This window comes from Rhipicephalus microplus, unplaced genomic scaffold (assembly GCF_043290135.1).
Source record: "Rhipicephalus microplus isolate Deutch F79 unplaced genomic scaffold, USDA_Rmic scaffold_175, whole genome shotgun sequence".
NCBI lineage: Eukaryota > Metazoa > Arthropoda > Arachnida > Ixodida > Ixodidae > Rhipicephalus > Rhipicephalus microplus.
In genome coordinates, this window is record NW_027464746.1 from 157501 (window position 1) to 172500 (window position 15000).

General features: G+C 61.9%; 1 non-coding gene across 1 annotated transcript; it reads right to left on the minus strand.

Moving 5' to 3' along the window:
- Positions 1-1568: 1568 nt before the first annotated feature.
- LOC142791581 (small subunit ribosomal RNA) lies at positions 1569-3383 on the minus strand. The gene has a single exon (XR_012890317.1). It is a non-coding gene; the product is annotated as a small subunit ribosomal RNA (ribosomal RNA).
- Positions 3384-15000: the final 11617 nt, after the last annotated feature.

The following is a 15000-nucleotide window of genomic DNA, read 5'->3' on the forward strand; positions in this document are numbered from 1 at the left end:
GTGTTTCGGACGGCGTTTCGCTTTCGCTACTTGCGAGTGCTTTCGTGGTCCACCCCTCTATAAATACTCGGGAGGCGTCGAAGCCGGTTCTCCAAGCCGGACCCGTAGGTATCGTTGTGTGCTCGCTCTCATTGGCCCGCCTAACCAGAAAATGCCTGCGGTACACCCATTTGGATAAGAGTGCACGCAGATGCGGGCCTCGACGGCTACACATTTCCTCGGGCGGCCGCCTCCCGGCCTCCGTGGAGCGCGGGATGCACGGTCCCATCGACAAGCCTCTCCCGTTTTTACCGTGGCGTCGCGGTTCACCACGGCAGGCGGGTCGGTCTCCTCCGCATAAAAAGGGGGACCCCCGCTTTTTGTTCCACGAAATCGCACAAGCTTTTTTCGCATCCACGGTTTGCCACCGCACACCAAAATGCCGATCCGGCTGCCTACTTTAGCCAACAGGTGGAGCCAGGCGCGCCGTACTTGCGCGGCACTTCCCACGTCCACCGAAGTCGGTGCCAAGGACCACTTTCGGCGCCGGAGCCGCGTACGAGCCTACTCGAGGCGGAAGAACGAAGCCAGCAAGGGCCTGGCCGCAAGTGCGTTCAATTGTCGGGACGTCCAAGTCCCTCGTTCTTCCGTGCTTCCTCTTTCGGCAAGTCGTTGCGGCACCTTCCCAAAGCGCGCAGACCCGCTAATCGCGACGAGCGCGACGTGGCCGTGCCGCCTTTCCCTCGGCAGCAAGCAAAACGCCTGGCAACGTCGACGCTCCCCTAACCGCGATCTCGCACCGTGTTTCGTGTGGCGAATTCAAAAGCCGGCCGGCGCTGCTGCAACCATTACGGTCGGTACGCATACGCCGCGGAGGGCGGGACGGTCATCGGAGCGTGCGGTTCCTCCATCGAGTACTGCGCACCTCGGCCGTCGCATCGCCGTGCCATGACCGGCCGCGCGTCAACGCGAACCGGTGCCAGCGAGATCCCTCGCCTGCAAGAACCGACCGGCAGCCTCCGTCACCCGAGGACGCGGAGGCGCTTGCCGCGGACGGCGGGACGGTATGCACTGGTGCACAGCGGACCCGTCACATCGCCAGTTCCTTGACCGACCGCCGACGCTTGTGCCGTTCCTCTCGTACTTGGCAGTCGCCGCGCGATTGTCGGGTCTCGTTCTTGCACGCTCGAACGGTCGGGAGGGCACTCGGCTGGCGTTTCGGGAACGCGCAGCCTCGCCTTCTACCGACGTAACCACGACTCGCCGTTCGCGCTCCGCCGCTCCTGTTTACAGTACTAGGCGGTCCCGCAGCGGTCGGGTCGCGCATTTCGAGCGCTTCGAGCCACGGTGCAGTGGCGGGTCGAAAGCCGACCTATGAGTGCGTTGCGCCGTTTGTACCCGCGTCCGCCACCTGGCCGACCGTCCAAGGTCGCGGTGTTGGCGTCCGCTGGGCGCAACAATTTGTCACGGGGTGCCGCTCCACATTCAGGCAGCCCCGTGGGGAAAAGCCGACCCCGCGTCCAAACGGGGTCAGCGGCAGAAAGTGTCGGGCGCAGACGCAGCTGAGGCGCTCACCCTTCACAATCCGTTAATGATCCTTCCGCAGGTTCACCTACGGAAACCTTGTTACGACTTTTACTTCCTCTAAATGATCAAGTTTGGTCATCTTTCCAACAGACCGGCGCAACCGAAAGGCCGCGCCGGACATCGGTCCGAAGACCTCACTAAATCATTCAATCGGTAGTAGCGACGGGCGGTGTGTACAAAGGGCAGGGACGTAATCAACGCGAGCTTATGACTCGCGCTTACTGGGAATTCCTCGTTCAAGGGGAACAATTGCAAGCCCCTATCCCAATCACGAAAGAAGTTCCACGGGTTACCCAGTCTTTTCAGACAGGGATAAAGACACGCTGCTTCCTTCAGTGTAGCGCGCGTGCGGCCCCGGACATCTAAGGGCATCACAGACCTGTTATTGCTCTGTTTCGTGCGGCTAGGAGCCGCTTGTCCCTCTAAGAAGGTTGTAAGGTGCTGGGAACCCCGCACCTATTTAATAGGCTAGAGTCTCGTTCGTTATCGGAATTAACCAGACAAATCGCTCCACCAACTAAGAACGGCCATGCACCACCATCCACCGAATCAAGAAAGAGCTCTCAATCTGTCAATCCTCCCAGTGTCCGGGCCGGGTAAGTTTTCCCGTGTTGAGTCAAATTAAGCCGCAGGCTCCACTCCTGGTGGTGCCCTTCCGTCAATTCCTTTAAGTTTCAGCTTTGCAACCATACTTCCCCCGGAACCCAAATACTTTGGTTTCCCGGAAGCTGCCCGCCGAGTCATTTGAGTAACTCAGGCGGATCGCTGGTTGGCATCGTTTATGGTCAGAACTAGGGCGGTATCTGATCGCCTTCGAACCTCTGACTTTCGTTCTTGATCAATGAAAACATTCTTGGCAAATGCTTTCGCAGTAGTTCGTCTTGCGACGGTCCAAGAATTTCACCTCTAGCGCCGCAATACGAATGCCCCCGTCCGTCCCTCTTAATCATTACCTCGTATTCCAAAAACCAACAGAACAGAAACGAGGTCTTGTTCTATTATTCCATGCAAGTTTATTCAGGCGACTCGCCTGCGTTGAGCACTCTAATTTTTTCAAAGTAAAAGCACCGGCCATCTCGAGGCACACAATGAAGTGCACCAAGAAAGAACCGGCATGATGTTCAGTCCGAGCCGTCGCATCGGGTAGATGCACTACTCGTCTGGAACTGAGATCCAACTACGAGCTTTTTAACCGCAGCAGCTTTAGTATACGCTATTGGAGCTGGAATTACCGCGGCTGCTGGCACCAGACTTGCCCTCCAATTGATCCTCGTTAAAGGATTTAGAGTGTACTCATTTCAATTACGGGGCCTCAAAAGAGTCCCGTATTGTTATTTTTCGTCACTACCTCCCCGTGCCGGGAGTGGGTAATTTGCGCGCCTGCTGCCTTCCTTGGATGTGGTAGCCGTTTCTCAGGCTCCCTCTCCGGAATCGAACCCTGATTCTCCGTTACCCGTAACAACCATGGTAAGCAAGTAACCTACCATCGAAAGTTGATAAGGCAGACACTTGAAAGAAACGTCGCCGGCTCGTGGCCATGCGATCAGCACAAAGTTATCCAGAGTCACCACACAATACGGGCCGAAACCCGATCGATCTTGGTCTAATAAAAGCACCCGTTACCCAAAGGGCTCCAGGCTCACTGCATGTATTAGCTCTAGAATTGCCACAGTTATCCAAGTAGGAAGAAACGATCTAAGGAACCATAACTGATTTAATGAGCCATTCGCGGTTTCGCCTTATTTCGGCATGTACTTAGACATGCATGGCTTAATCTTTGAGACAAGCATATGATTACTGGCAGGATCAACCAGGTAATCGTTCGACTGCGCGTCCGTCCTCGCCTTCGGCGGGCCGGACGCAGTCTGTGTGCGGCGGAGGCCACCTTCAGGCGCCCCAACACGCTTATTTTGCACTCCGAGATGACGGCGTTCGAGCTCGCTACGGCACAACCTTCCCGAAAGACGAGTGGGAGCCGTGCGGCAAGAAGCACGTTCATGCTCGCTCTTTTTCGTTGCATCGACTCGGTCGCGCCGTGCGGGTTGCCCAAGCCCGCTGCACTGTCGGTGGACCGGCCGGAACTAGCAACGGAGCCGAGACTGCAAAGCCGCCAGACGACGGGTCACGCCCGCGTCTTCGGCGCTTTCGCATCTGAATCGCCCGAGGACGACACGGAACACACCTCGATATCGTGGTAAAACGGCACCGTCCGACAACCAGCCCCTAACGCATCAAGCGGATGAGGCTGCAGACGACTGCCGTGGATTCCCCTGGAGCAGACCCGAGGACACGCTTGACGAGGCCGAAGCCCGCCGCATATCAGACACCCGGTCGCTTTCGCGTACGCCGCTCACGAGAACCCCCACATAATAGCAGCGATAAGTACCCAGACCTCCTTGGGCACTAATACGAGCGTACTCGAGAAAATTTCACCGCGGGTGTGCCCCGAAACGTGTGGCACGTTGAGCGTGCCACAAGTCTACGTCGCTCTCAAACCCGCCGAGGTCGTAGAATTTGCGACCCTACTCACGAAATTCCCACCGAGGATACGGCCGCAAACGTACCGCACCTTGGGTAGGCCACGAGTTTGTGCAACACTACGCTGACGGCACAGCACCGAGGTCGTGCGCGCACGCACGGGAAAATTCCGCCGCGGTTTCTGCCGAAAACGTGAGGCACCACGACTCTCCGCAAGTTCGCGTCGACTGCGAAAGACCGAAGTCGTGAACGACGTGTCCGCTACTCGCCGCCGACACGCTGGACACCAAACGTACAACGACTCGACGGCGTCGTAGAGGCCCACGACGCGGTTTTCCTTAACGACGTCTCGGCGTGGCACCGACAGGTTAGAACGGCCGACCAACGTTCCCTGTCCGCCGTTCGGCTCAGTCGAAGGGCTCGGCGACTTCGGCAACGCTGCGAAGCCGCACGGTGACGCACGCCATGTCCCCATTTTTTTTTTTTTTTCTTTCTGCGTCTGCCGGGGTGCCCCTATAATAGCAGCGATAAGCACCCAGACCGCCGTGGGTCGCTCGCCCCGGCTGACGTGGTTTTTCGTACTCCTGCGGCGGTCGCCGTCAAGCACGTCCAAATACGCTACTTTCGTGGGCGCATTCACGCTCTTTCGCTTCGCCGGAGTGCCAGCACTCACTCTGCCAAAAACGGCGAACATCCGAGCGGCGGTTCCCACTTTTGCGTCGGCGTCGCAAACCCCGCCCCGGCAGACGAGGTTTGCCGTACTCGTGCGACGGTGGCCGGCGGGCACGTCGAAAGACGCCGATATCGTGCGCGAATTGGCGCACCTTGGCTTCACCGGAGTGCCGCCACTGACTCCTCCAAAAACGGCGAAGATCCGAGCGGCGCTTCCCACTTTCGCATCGGCGTCCCGAACTCCGCCCCGGCTGACGCGGTTTACCGTACTCGTGCGACGGTCGCCGGCGAGCACGTGGAAAGACGCCGATATCGTGCCCGAATCGGCTCCGTTCGGCTTCGCCGGAGTGCCAGCACTGGCTCGGCGAAAGACGACGAACATCCGAGCGACGGTTCTCACTATTGCGTACGCGTCGCAAACCCCGCCCCGGCAGACGCACTTTGCCGTACTCGTGCGACGGTCGCCGGCGAGCACGTAGAAAGACGCCGATATCGTGCCGGAATCGGCCCCGTTTGGCTTCGCCGGAGTGCCAGCACTCACTCGGCCACAAACGGCGAACATCCGAGCGGCGGTTCCCACTTAGCCGTCGGCGTCCCGAACTCCGCCCCGGCAGACGCGGTTGCCGAGCTCGTGCGACTAGCGACCGCGAAGCCGTCTCGCGACGCCGCTTTCGTGCGCGGCTCCCACTGCGACCTGGGTCACCCGAGGTCGACGAGCAAGAAAGAATGTCGAAAAAAAATTTTTTTTTTTTTTGCGTCTGCCGGGGTGCCCCTATAATAGCAGCGATAAGCACCCAGACCGCCATGGGTCGCTCGCCCCGGCTGACGTGGTTTTTCGTTTTCCTGCGGTGGTCGTCGTCAAGCACGTCCAAACACGCCACTTTCGTGGGCGCATTCGCGCTCTTTCGCTTCGCCGGAGTGCCAGCACTCACTCTGCCAAAAACGGCGAACATCCTAGTGGCGGTTCCCACTTTTGCGTCGGCGTCGCCAACCCCGCCCCGGCATACGCGGTTTGCCGTACTCGTGCGGCGGTGGCCGGCGGGCACGTCGAAAGACACCGATATCGTGCGCGAGTCGATGCTTCTTGGTCTCGCAGGAGGGCCGCCACTCACTCCTGCAAAAACGGCGAAGATCCGAGCGGCGCTTCCCACTTTTTCGTCGGCATCGCAAACCTCGCCCCGGCAGACGCGCTTTGCCGTACTCGTGCGACGGTCGCCGGCGAGCACGTCGAAATACGCCGATATCGTGCCCGAATCGGCCCCGTTTCGCTTCGCCGGAGTGCCAGCACTCACTCGGCCAAAAACGGCGAACATCCGAGCAGCGGTACCCACTTAGCCGTCGGCATCCCGAACTCCGCGCCGGCTGACGCGGTTGCCGAGCTCGTGCGACTAGCGACCGCGAACGCGTCTCGCGACGCCGCTTTCGTGCGCGGCTCCCATTGCGACCTGGGTTACCCGAGCTCGACCAGCAAAAAAGAAGGTCGAAAAAAAATTTTTTTTTTCTGCGTCTGCCGGGGTGCCCCTATAATAGCAGCGATAAGCACCCAGACCGCCGTGGGTCGCTCGCCCCGGCTGACGTGGTTTTTCGTACTCCTGCAGCGGTCGCCGTCAAGCACGTCCAAATACGCCACTTTCGTGGGCGCTTTCGCGCTCTTTCGCGTCGCCGGTGTGCCAGCACTCACTCTGCCAAAAACGGCGAACATCCTAGTGGCGGTTCCCACTTTTGCGTCGGCGTCGCCAACCCCGCCCCGGCATACGCGGTTTGCCGTACTCGTGCGGCGGTGGCCGGCGGGCACGTCGAAAGACACCGATATCGTGCGCGAGTCGATGCTTCTTGGTCTCGCAGGAGGGCCGCCACTCACTCCTGCAAAAACGGCGAAGATCCGAGCGGCGCTTCCCACTTTTTCGTCGGCATCGCAAACCTCGCCCCGGCAGACGCGCTTTGCCGTACTCGTGCGACGGTCGCCGGCGAGCACGTCGAAATACGCCGATATCGTGCCCGAATCGGCCCCGTTTCGCTTCGCCGGAGTGCCAGCACTCACTCGGCCAAAAACGGCGAACATCCGAGCAGCGGTACCCACTTAGCCGTCGGCATCCCGAACTCCGCGCCGGCTGACGCGGTTGCCGAGCTCGTGCGACTAGCGACCGCGAACGCGTCTCGCGACGCCGCTTTCGTGCGCGGCTCCCATTGCGACCTGGGTTACCCGAGCTCGACCAGCAAAAAAGAAGGTCGAAAAAAAATTTTTTTTTTCTGCGTCTGCCGGGGTGCCCCTATAATAGCAGCGATAAGCACCCAGACCGCCGTGGGTCGCTCGCCCCGGCTGACGTGGTTTTTCGTACTCCTGCAGCGGTCGCCGTCAAGCACGTCCAAATACGCCACTTTCGTGGGCGCTTTCGCGCTCTTTCGCGTCGCCGGTGTGCCAGCACTCACTCTGCCAAAAACGGCCAACATCCGAGCGGCGGTTCCCACTTTTGCGTCGGCGTCGTAAACCCCGCCCCGGCAGACGCGGTTTGCCCTACTCGTTCGACGGTCGCCGGCGAGCGCGTCGAAAGACGCCGATATCGTGCGCTAATTGGCGCTCCTTGGCTTCTCCGGAGTGCCGCCACTCACTCCTCCAAAAACGGCGAAGATCCGAGCGGCGTTCTCCACTTTCGCATCGGCGTCCCGAACTCCGCCCGGGCTGACGCGGTTTACCGTACTCGTGCGACGGTCGCCGCCGGGCACGTCGAAAGACGCCGATATCGTGCCGTAATCGGCCCCGTTTGGCTTCGCCCGAGTGCCAGCACTCACTCGGCCAAAAACGGCGAACATCCGAGCAGCGTTTCCCACTTTCGCATCGGCGTCCCGAAGCCCGCCCCAGCAGACGCGGTTTGCCCTACTCGAGCGACGGTCGCCGGCGATCACGTCGAAAGGCGCCGAATTCGTGCACGAATCGATGCTTCTTGGTCTCGCAGGAGGGCCGCCACTCACTCCTGCAAAAACGGCGAAGATCCGAGTTGCGCTTCCCACTTTTTCGTCGGCGTCCCGAACTACGCCCCGGCTGACGCGGTTTACCGTACTCGTGCGACGGTCGCCGGCGGGCACTTCAAAATACGCCGATTTCGTGGGCGCATTCACGCTGTTTCGCTTCCCCGGAGTGCCAACACTCACTCTGCCGAAAGCGGCGATCATCCGAGCGGCGGTTCCCACTTTTGCGTCGGCTTCGCAAACGGCGCCCCGGCAGACGCGCTCGTGCGACGTACTCGTGCGACGGTCGCCGGCGAGCACGTCGAAAGACGCCGATATCGTGCTCGAATCGACCCCGTTTCGCTTCGCCGGAGTGCTGCCAGTCACGGCGCAGAAAACGGCGAACAAGTGTTTTTTTTTTTTTTTCCTAGAATTTGTGTTATAGAAGGCACATTTGATATCGGACGATAATTTTCAACTTTATCACGCGCACCGATTTTCGTGTAGAGGTTTGCAAGTTTATGGGAATTTCTCCACTTGGAATAATGCGATTTAGTAGTACTACGAGAACTTCATGGATGTACTCAAGGGTACGGGGCAAGTCAGTTACGTCAACACCTGCAGATTTTTTACACTTCAAACTGAAAATTGTTGGTTGTGAGTCCTCGTGTGATATTAAAGGCCGATTCGCTAACACATAGAACAAAGAAAGAAAGGAAGAAAAAACGCCCGCGCTCGCTCAAGAAACCTGGGTTCGCAACAAGTGGCAACAACAAGCAACCGAGCGAGTGCGCCAAAACCCGTGGCGGCCGAACAAACGCGAAGTCCCAACCGCGTCAGCCGGGGCGGCACGGGACAGGAAAAATCACTTCAGCCGGGGCGGCGGGGCACCGAATAAACCTCGTCACCTCGTCGCAGGATAAAAGAGGAAACAAAAAGTCTAAACAGCGTCTGCTGGAGCGAATGCGTAATAAAACAACAACAACAACAAAAAAAAAACACCCGCGCTCAAGAAGTCTGCAATCCTCACAAAAGGCGACTGTGACCGAGCAGCGTCAGCCGGGGCCGTGCGGAAACGGAAAAACCGCGACTACCGGGGCGTCGAGGCACCGAAAAATCCACTTCAGCCGCGGCGAAAAAAAAAAACAAAAAGAAAGACGGAGGGGGGGGGGAACCACGTCTGCCGGGGCGAAGGAAAAAAAAAAACGCGTCTGCCGGGGCGAGCCCGGGTGCGGCACCACCGGGAAAACTGTGGCAAACAGACATGGCGATCGAGTGAGTGGGCCGCCAGCCAGGCTCAGCCAAAAAGTGCAAAGTCCGAACTGCGTCAGCCGGGGCGGCAAAAACCGCGTCAGCCGGGGCGGCGCAAAAAACCGCGTCTGCCGGGGCGGCACGAAACCGCGTCAGCCGGGGCGGGGCGAAAACTGCGTCAGCCGGGGCGAAAAGAAAAAAAAAAACGCGTCTGCCGGGGCAAGCCCGGGTGCGGCACCACCGGGAAAACTGTGGCAAACAGACATGGCGATCGAGTGAGTGGGCCGCCAGCCAGGCACAGCCGAAAAGTGCAAAGTCCGAACCGTGTCAGCCGGGGCGACGCAAAAACCGCGTCAGCCGGGGCGGCGCGAAAACCGCGTCAGCCGGGGCGGCACGAAACCGCGTCAGCCGGGGCGGCGCGAAAACTGCGTCAGCCGGGGCGGCGCGAAAACCTCGTCAGCCGGGGCGAGCGAAAAGGTGGGGGGGGGGAACCACGTCTGCCGGGGCGAAAGAAAAAAAAAACGCGTCTGCCGGGGCGAGCCCGGGTGCGGCACCACCGGGAAGACTGTGGCAAACAGACATGGCGATCGAGTGAGTGGGCCGCCAGCCAGGCTCAGCCCAAAAAGTGCCAAGTCCGAACTGCGTCAGCCGGGGCGGCAAAAACCGCGTCAGCCGGGGCGGCGCGAAAACCGCGTCTGCCGGGGCGGCGCGAAAACTGCGTCAGCCGGGGCGAGCCCGGGTGCGGCACCACCGGGAAAACTGTGGCTAACAGACATGGCGATCGAGTGAGTGGGCCACCAGCCAGGCTCAGCCAAAAAGTGCCAAGTCCGAACTGCGTCAGCCGGGGCGGCAAAAACCGCGTCAGCCGGGGCGGCGCAAAAAAACCGCGTCTGCCGGGGCGGCACGAAACCGCGTCAGCCGGGGCGGCGCGAAAACTGCGTCAGCCGGGGCGAAAGAAAAAAAAAACGCGTCTGCCGGGGCGAGCCCGGGTGCGGCACCACCGGGAAAACTGTGGCAAACAGACATGGCGATCGAGTGAGTGGGCCGCCAGCCAGGCACAGCCGAAAAGTGCTAAGTCCGAACTGCGTCTGCCGGGGCGGCACGAAACCGCGTCAGCCGGGGCGGCGCGAAAACCGCGTCTGCCGGGGCGGCACGAAACCGCGTCAGCCGGGGCGGCGCGAAAACTGCGTCAGCCGGGGCGAGCCCGGGTGCGGCACCACCGGGAAAACTGTGGCAAACAGACATGGCGATCGAGTGAGTGGGCCGCCAGCCAGGCACAGCCGAAAAGTGCTAAGTCCGAACTGCGTCTGCCGGGGCGGCACGAAACCGCGTCAGCCGGGGCGGCGCGAAAACCGCGTCTGCCGGGGCGGCACGAAACCGCGTCAGCCGGGGCGGCGCGAAAACTGCGTCAGCCGGGGCGAGCCCGGGTGCGGCACCACCGGGAAAACTGTGGCAAACAGACATGGCGATCGAGTGAGTGGGCCGCCAGCCAGGCACAGCCGAAAAGTGCTAAGTCCGAACTGCGTCAGCCGGGGCGGCAAAAACCGCGTCAGCCGGGGCGGCGCAAAAAACCGCGTCTGCCGGGGCGGCACGAAACCGCGTCAGCCGGGGCGGCGCGAAAACTGCGTCAGCCGGGGCGAAAGAAAAAAAAAAAACGCGTCTGCCGGGGCGAGCCCGGGTGCGGCACCACCGGGAAAACTGTGGCAAACAGACATGGCGATCGAGTGAGTGGGCCGCCAGCCAGGCACAGCCGAAAAGTGCCAAGTCCGAACTGCGTCTGCCGGGGCGGCACGAAACCGCGTCAGCCGGGGCGGCGCGAAAACCGCGTCTGCCGGGGCGGCACGAAACCGCGTCAGCCGGGGCGGCGCGAAAACTGCGTCAGCCGGGGCGAGCCCGGGTGCGGCACCACCGGGAAAACTGTGGCAAACAGACATGGCGATCGAGTGAGTGGGCCGCCAGCCAGGCACAGCCGAAAAGTGCTAAGTCCGAACTGCGTCTGCCGGGGCGGCACGAAACCGCGTCAGCCGGGGCGGCGCGAAAACCGCGTCTGCCGGGGCGGCACGAAACCGCGTCAGCCGGGGCGGCGCGAAAACTGCGTCAGCCGGGGCGAGCCCGGGTGCGGCACCACCGGGAAAACTGTGGCAAACAGACATGGCGATCGAGTGAGTGGGCCGCCAGCCAGGCACAGCCGAAAAGTGCTAAGTCCGAACTGCGTCTGCCGGGGCGGCACGAAACCGCGTCAGCCGGGGCGGCGCGAAAACCGCGTCTGCCGGGGCGGCACGAAACCGCGTCAGCCGGGGCGGCGCGAAAACTGCGTCAGCCGGGGCGAGCCCGGGTGCGGCACCACCGGGAAAACTGTGGCAAACAGACATGGCGATCGAGTGAGTGGGCCGCCAGCCAGGCACAGCCGAAAAGTGCTAAGTCCGAACTGCGTCTGCCGGGGCGGCACGAAACCGCGTCAGCCGGGGCGGCGCGAAAACCGCGTCTGCCGGGGCGGCACGAAACCGCGTCAGCCGGGGCGGCGCGAAAACTGCGTCAGCCGGGGCGAGCCCGGGTGCGGCACCACCGGGAAAACTGTGGCAAACAGACATGGCGATCGAGTGAGTGGGCCGCCAGCCAGGCACAGCCGAAAAGTGCAAAGTCCGAACCGTGTCAGCCGGGGCGACGCAAAAACCGCGTCAGCCGGGGCGGCACGAAACCGCGTCAGCCGGGGCGGCGCGAAAACTGCGTCAGCCGGGGCGGCGCGAAAACCTCGTCAGCCGGGGCGAGCGAAAAGGGGGGGGGGGGGAACCACGTCTGCCGGGGCGAAAGAAAAAAAAAACGCGTCTGCCGGGGCGAGCCCGGGTGCGGCACCACCGGGAAGACTGTGGCAAACAGACATGGCGATCGAGTGAGTGGGCCGCCAGCCAGGCTCAGCCCAAAAAGTGCCAAGTCCGAACTGCGTCAGCCGGGGCGGCAAAAACCGCGTCAGCCGGGGCGGCGCGAAAACCGCGTCTGCCGGGGCGGCGCGAAAACTGCGTCAGCCGGGGCGAGCCCGGGTGCGGCACCACCGGGAAAACTGTGGCTAACAGACATGGCGATCGAGTGAGTGGGCCACCAGCCAGGCTCAGCCAAAAAGTGCCAAGTCCGAACTGCGTCAGCCGGGGCGGCAAAAACCGCGTCAGCCGGGGCGGCGCAAAAAAACCGCGTCTGCCGGGGCGGCACGAAACCGCGTCAGCCGGGGCGGCGCGAAAACTGCGTCAGCCGGGGCGAAAGAAAAAAAAAACGCGTCTGCCGGGGCGAGCCCGGGTGCGGCACCACCGGGAAAACTGTGGCAAACAGACATGGCGATCGAGTGAGTGGGCCGCCAGCCAGGCACAGCCGAAAAGTGCTAAGTCCGAACTGCGTCTGCCGGGGCGGCACGAAACCGCGTCAGCCGGGGCGGCGCGAAAACCGCGTCTGCCGGGGCGGCACGAAACCGCGTCAGCCGGGGCGGCGCGAAAACTGCGTCAGCCGGGGCGAGCCCGGGTGCGGCACCACCGGGAAAACTGTGGCAAACAGACATGGCGATCGAGTGAGTGGGCCGCCAGCCAGGCACAGCCGAAAAGTGCTAAGTCCGAACTGCGTCTGCCGGGGCGGCACGAAACCGCGTCAGCCGGGGCGGCGCGAAAACCGCGTCTGCCGGGGCGGCACGAAACCGCGTCAGCCGGGGCGGCGCGAAAACTGCGTCAGCCGGGGCGAGCCCGGGTGCGGCACCACCGGGAAAACTGTGGCAAACAGACATGGCGATCGAGTGAGTGGGCCGCCAGCCAGGCACAGCCGAAAAGTGCTAAGTCCGAACTGCGTCTGCCGGGGCGGCACGAAACCGCGTCAGCCGGGGCGGCGCGAAAACCGCGTCTGCCGGGGCGGCACGAAACCGCGTCAGCCGGGGCGGCGCGAAAACTGCGTCAGCCGGGGCGAGCCCGGGTGCGGCACCACCGGGAAAACTGTGGCAAACAGACATGGCGATCGAGTGAGTGGGCCGCCAGCCAGGCACAGCCGAAAAGTGCTAAGTCCGAACTGCGTCAGCCGGGGCGGCAAAAACCGCGTCAGCCGGGGCGGCGCAAAAAACCGCGTCTGCCGGGGCGGCACGAAACCGCGTCAGCCGGGGCGGCGCGAAAACTGCGTCAGCCGGGGCGAAAGAAAAAAAAAAACGCGTCTGCCGGGGCGAGCCCGGGTGCGGCACCACCGGGAAAACTGTGGCAAACAGACATGGCGATCGAGTGAGTGGGCCGCCAGCCAGGCACAGCCGAAAAGTGCTAAGTCCGAACTGCGTCTGCCGGGGCGGCACGAAACCGCGTCAGCCGGGGCGGCGCGAAAACCGCGTCTGCCGGGGCGGCACGAAACCGCGTCAGCCGGGGCGGCGCGAAAACTGCGTCAGCCGGGGCGAGCCCGGGTGCGGCACCACCGGGAAAACTGTGGCAAACAGACATGGCGATTGAGTGAGTGGGCCGCCAGCCAGGCACAGCCGAAAAGTGCTAAGTCCGAACTGCGTCTGCCGGGGCGGCACGAAACCGCGTCAGCCGGGGCGGCGCGAAAACCGCGTCTGCCGGGGCGGCACGAAACCGCGTCAGCCGGGGCGGCGCGAAAACTGCGTCAGCCGGGGCGAGCCCGGGTGCGGCACCACCGGGAAAACTGTGGCAAACAGACATGGCGATCGAGTGAGTGGGCCGCCAGCCAGGCACAGCCGAAAAGTGCTAAGTCCGAACTGCGTCAGCCGGGGCGGCAAAAACCGCGTCAGCCGGGGCGGCGCAAAAACCGCGTCTGCCGGGGCGAAATAAAAAAAAAAACAAAGAAAAAAGCCCGCGCTTAATCAAAAGAAAACAAAGAAAAAAGCTTGCGCTTAATCAAAAGAAAACAAACAAAAAAAGTTCGCGCTTAAGCCTGGCGGTGGAACCACCGGGGCAAACAGACCTGGCGATCGAGTGAGTGGGCCGCCAGCCGGGGTGAGCCAAAAAGTGCAAAGTCCGAACCGCGTCAGCCGGGGCGACGCAAAAACCGCGTCAGCCGGGGCGGCGCGAAAACCGCGTCAGCCGGGGCGGCGCGAAAACCGCGTCAGCCGGGGCGGCGCAAAAACCGCGTCAGCCGGGGCGGCGCAAAAACTGCGTCAGCCGGGGCGGCACGGAAAAACGAAAACCGCGTCAGCCGGGGCGGCACGGAAAAACGAAAACCGCGTCAGCCGGGGCGACATCAAAATGAGGAAAAAAAAAAAAAAACTGCCTTAGGACACCTGCGTACACTTTCATGCGTTTGGGCATATCTCTCTGTAACACGCGCGCCCCTCGTTACGCGCGGCACTCTGTTTTCTCCGACACCCATATTTCGGCGGCATGTGGCACGCGCGCCCGTCCCTACGCACGGCACACCGCAGTGCTTTCTCGATATTTTTCTTTTCCTCCAACACCGTCATCTATAGGCTTTTAGTGACCTGTTGCTCGTGGCACAAGTTCGCTAGCTCTGACACCTCTTGCATGCGCACCGTTTTTGCGCACGGTGCTATGCCGCAAAGCACGGCAGTCGCATGCGTTTCTCTCAGGCACCTCTTTTTTGACACAACGCTGTGGTGCTTAGAAACACACGCGCCGCTTTTGCGCACAGAACTCCACCGTACAGCACGGTAGTCACGTTTGTTCCACACGAACAGCAGTGTGCATCGTGCTACGACACTTTGAAAGCTTTTTCTTCCGAGTCTCGACCGCGCTGTTCCTTTCGTACTTGGCGCGATTTTGGGACCAGCTTTGTTTTAAACCCCTACTGCGCGCCGTTCCTTTCGTACTTGGCGCGGTTCAGGGTTTGTTTCGAGCCCTTAGCCGCGCTGTTCCCTCCGTACTTGGCGCGGTTTAGGGTCGAGCTTTGTCTCGAGCCCTCTCCGCGCCGTTCCTTCCGTACTTGGCGCGGTTTAGGGTTTGTTTCGAGCCCTTAGCCGCGCTGTTCCCTCCGTACTTGGCGCGGTTTAGGGTTTGTTTCGAGCCCTTAGCCGCGCTGTTCCCTCCGTACTTGGCGCGGTTTAGGGTCGAGCTTTGTCTCGAGCCCTCTCCGCGCCGTTCCTTCCGTACTTGGCGCGGTTTA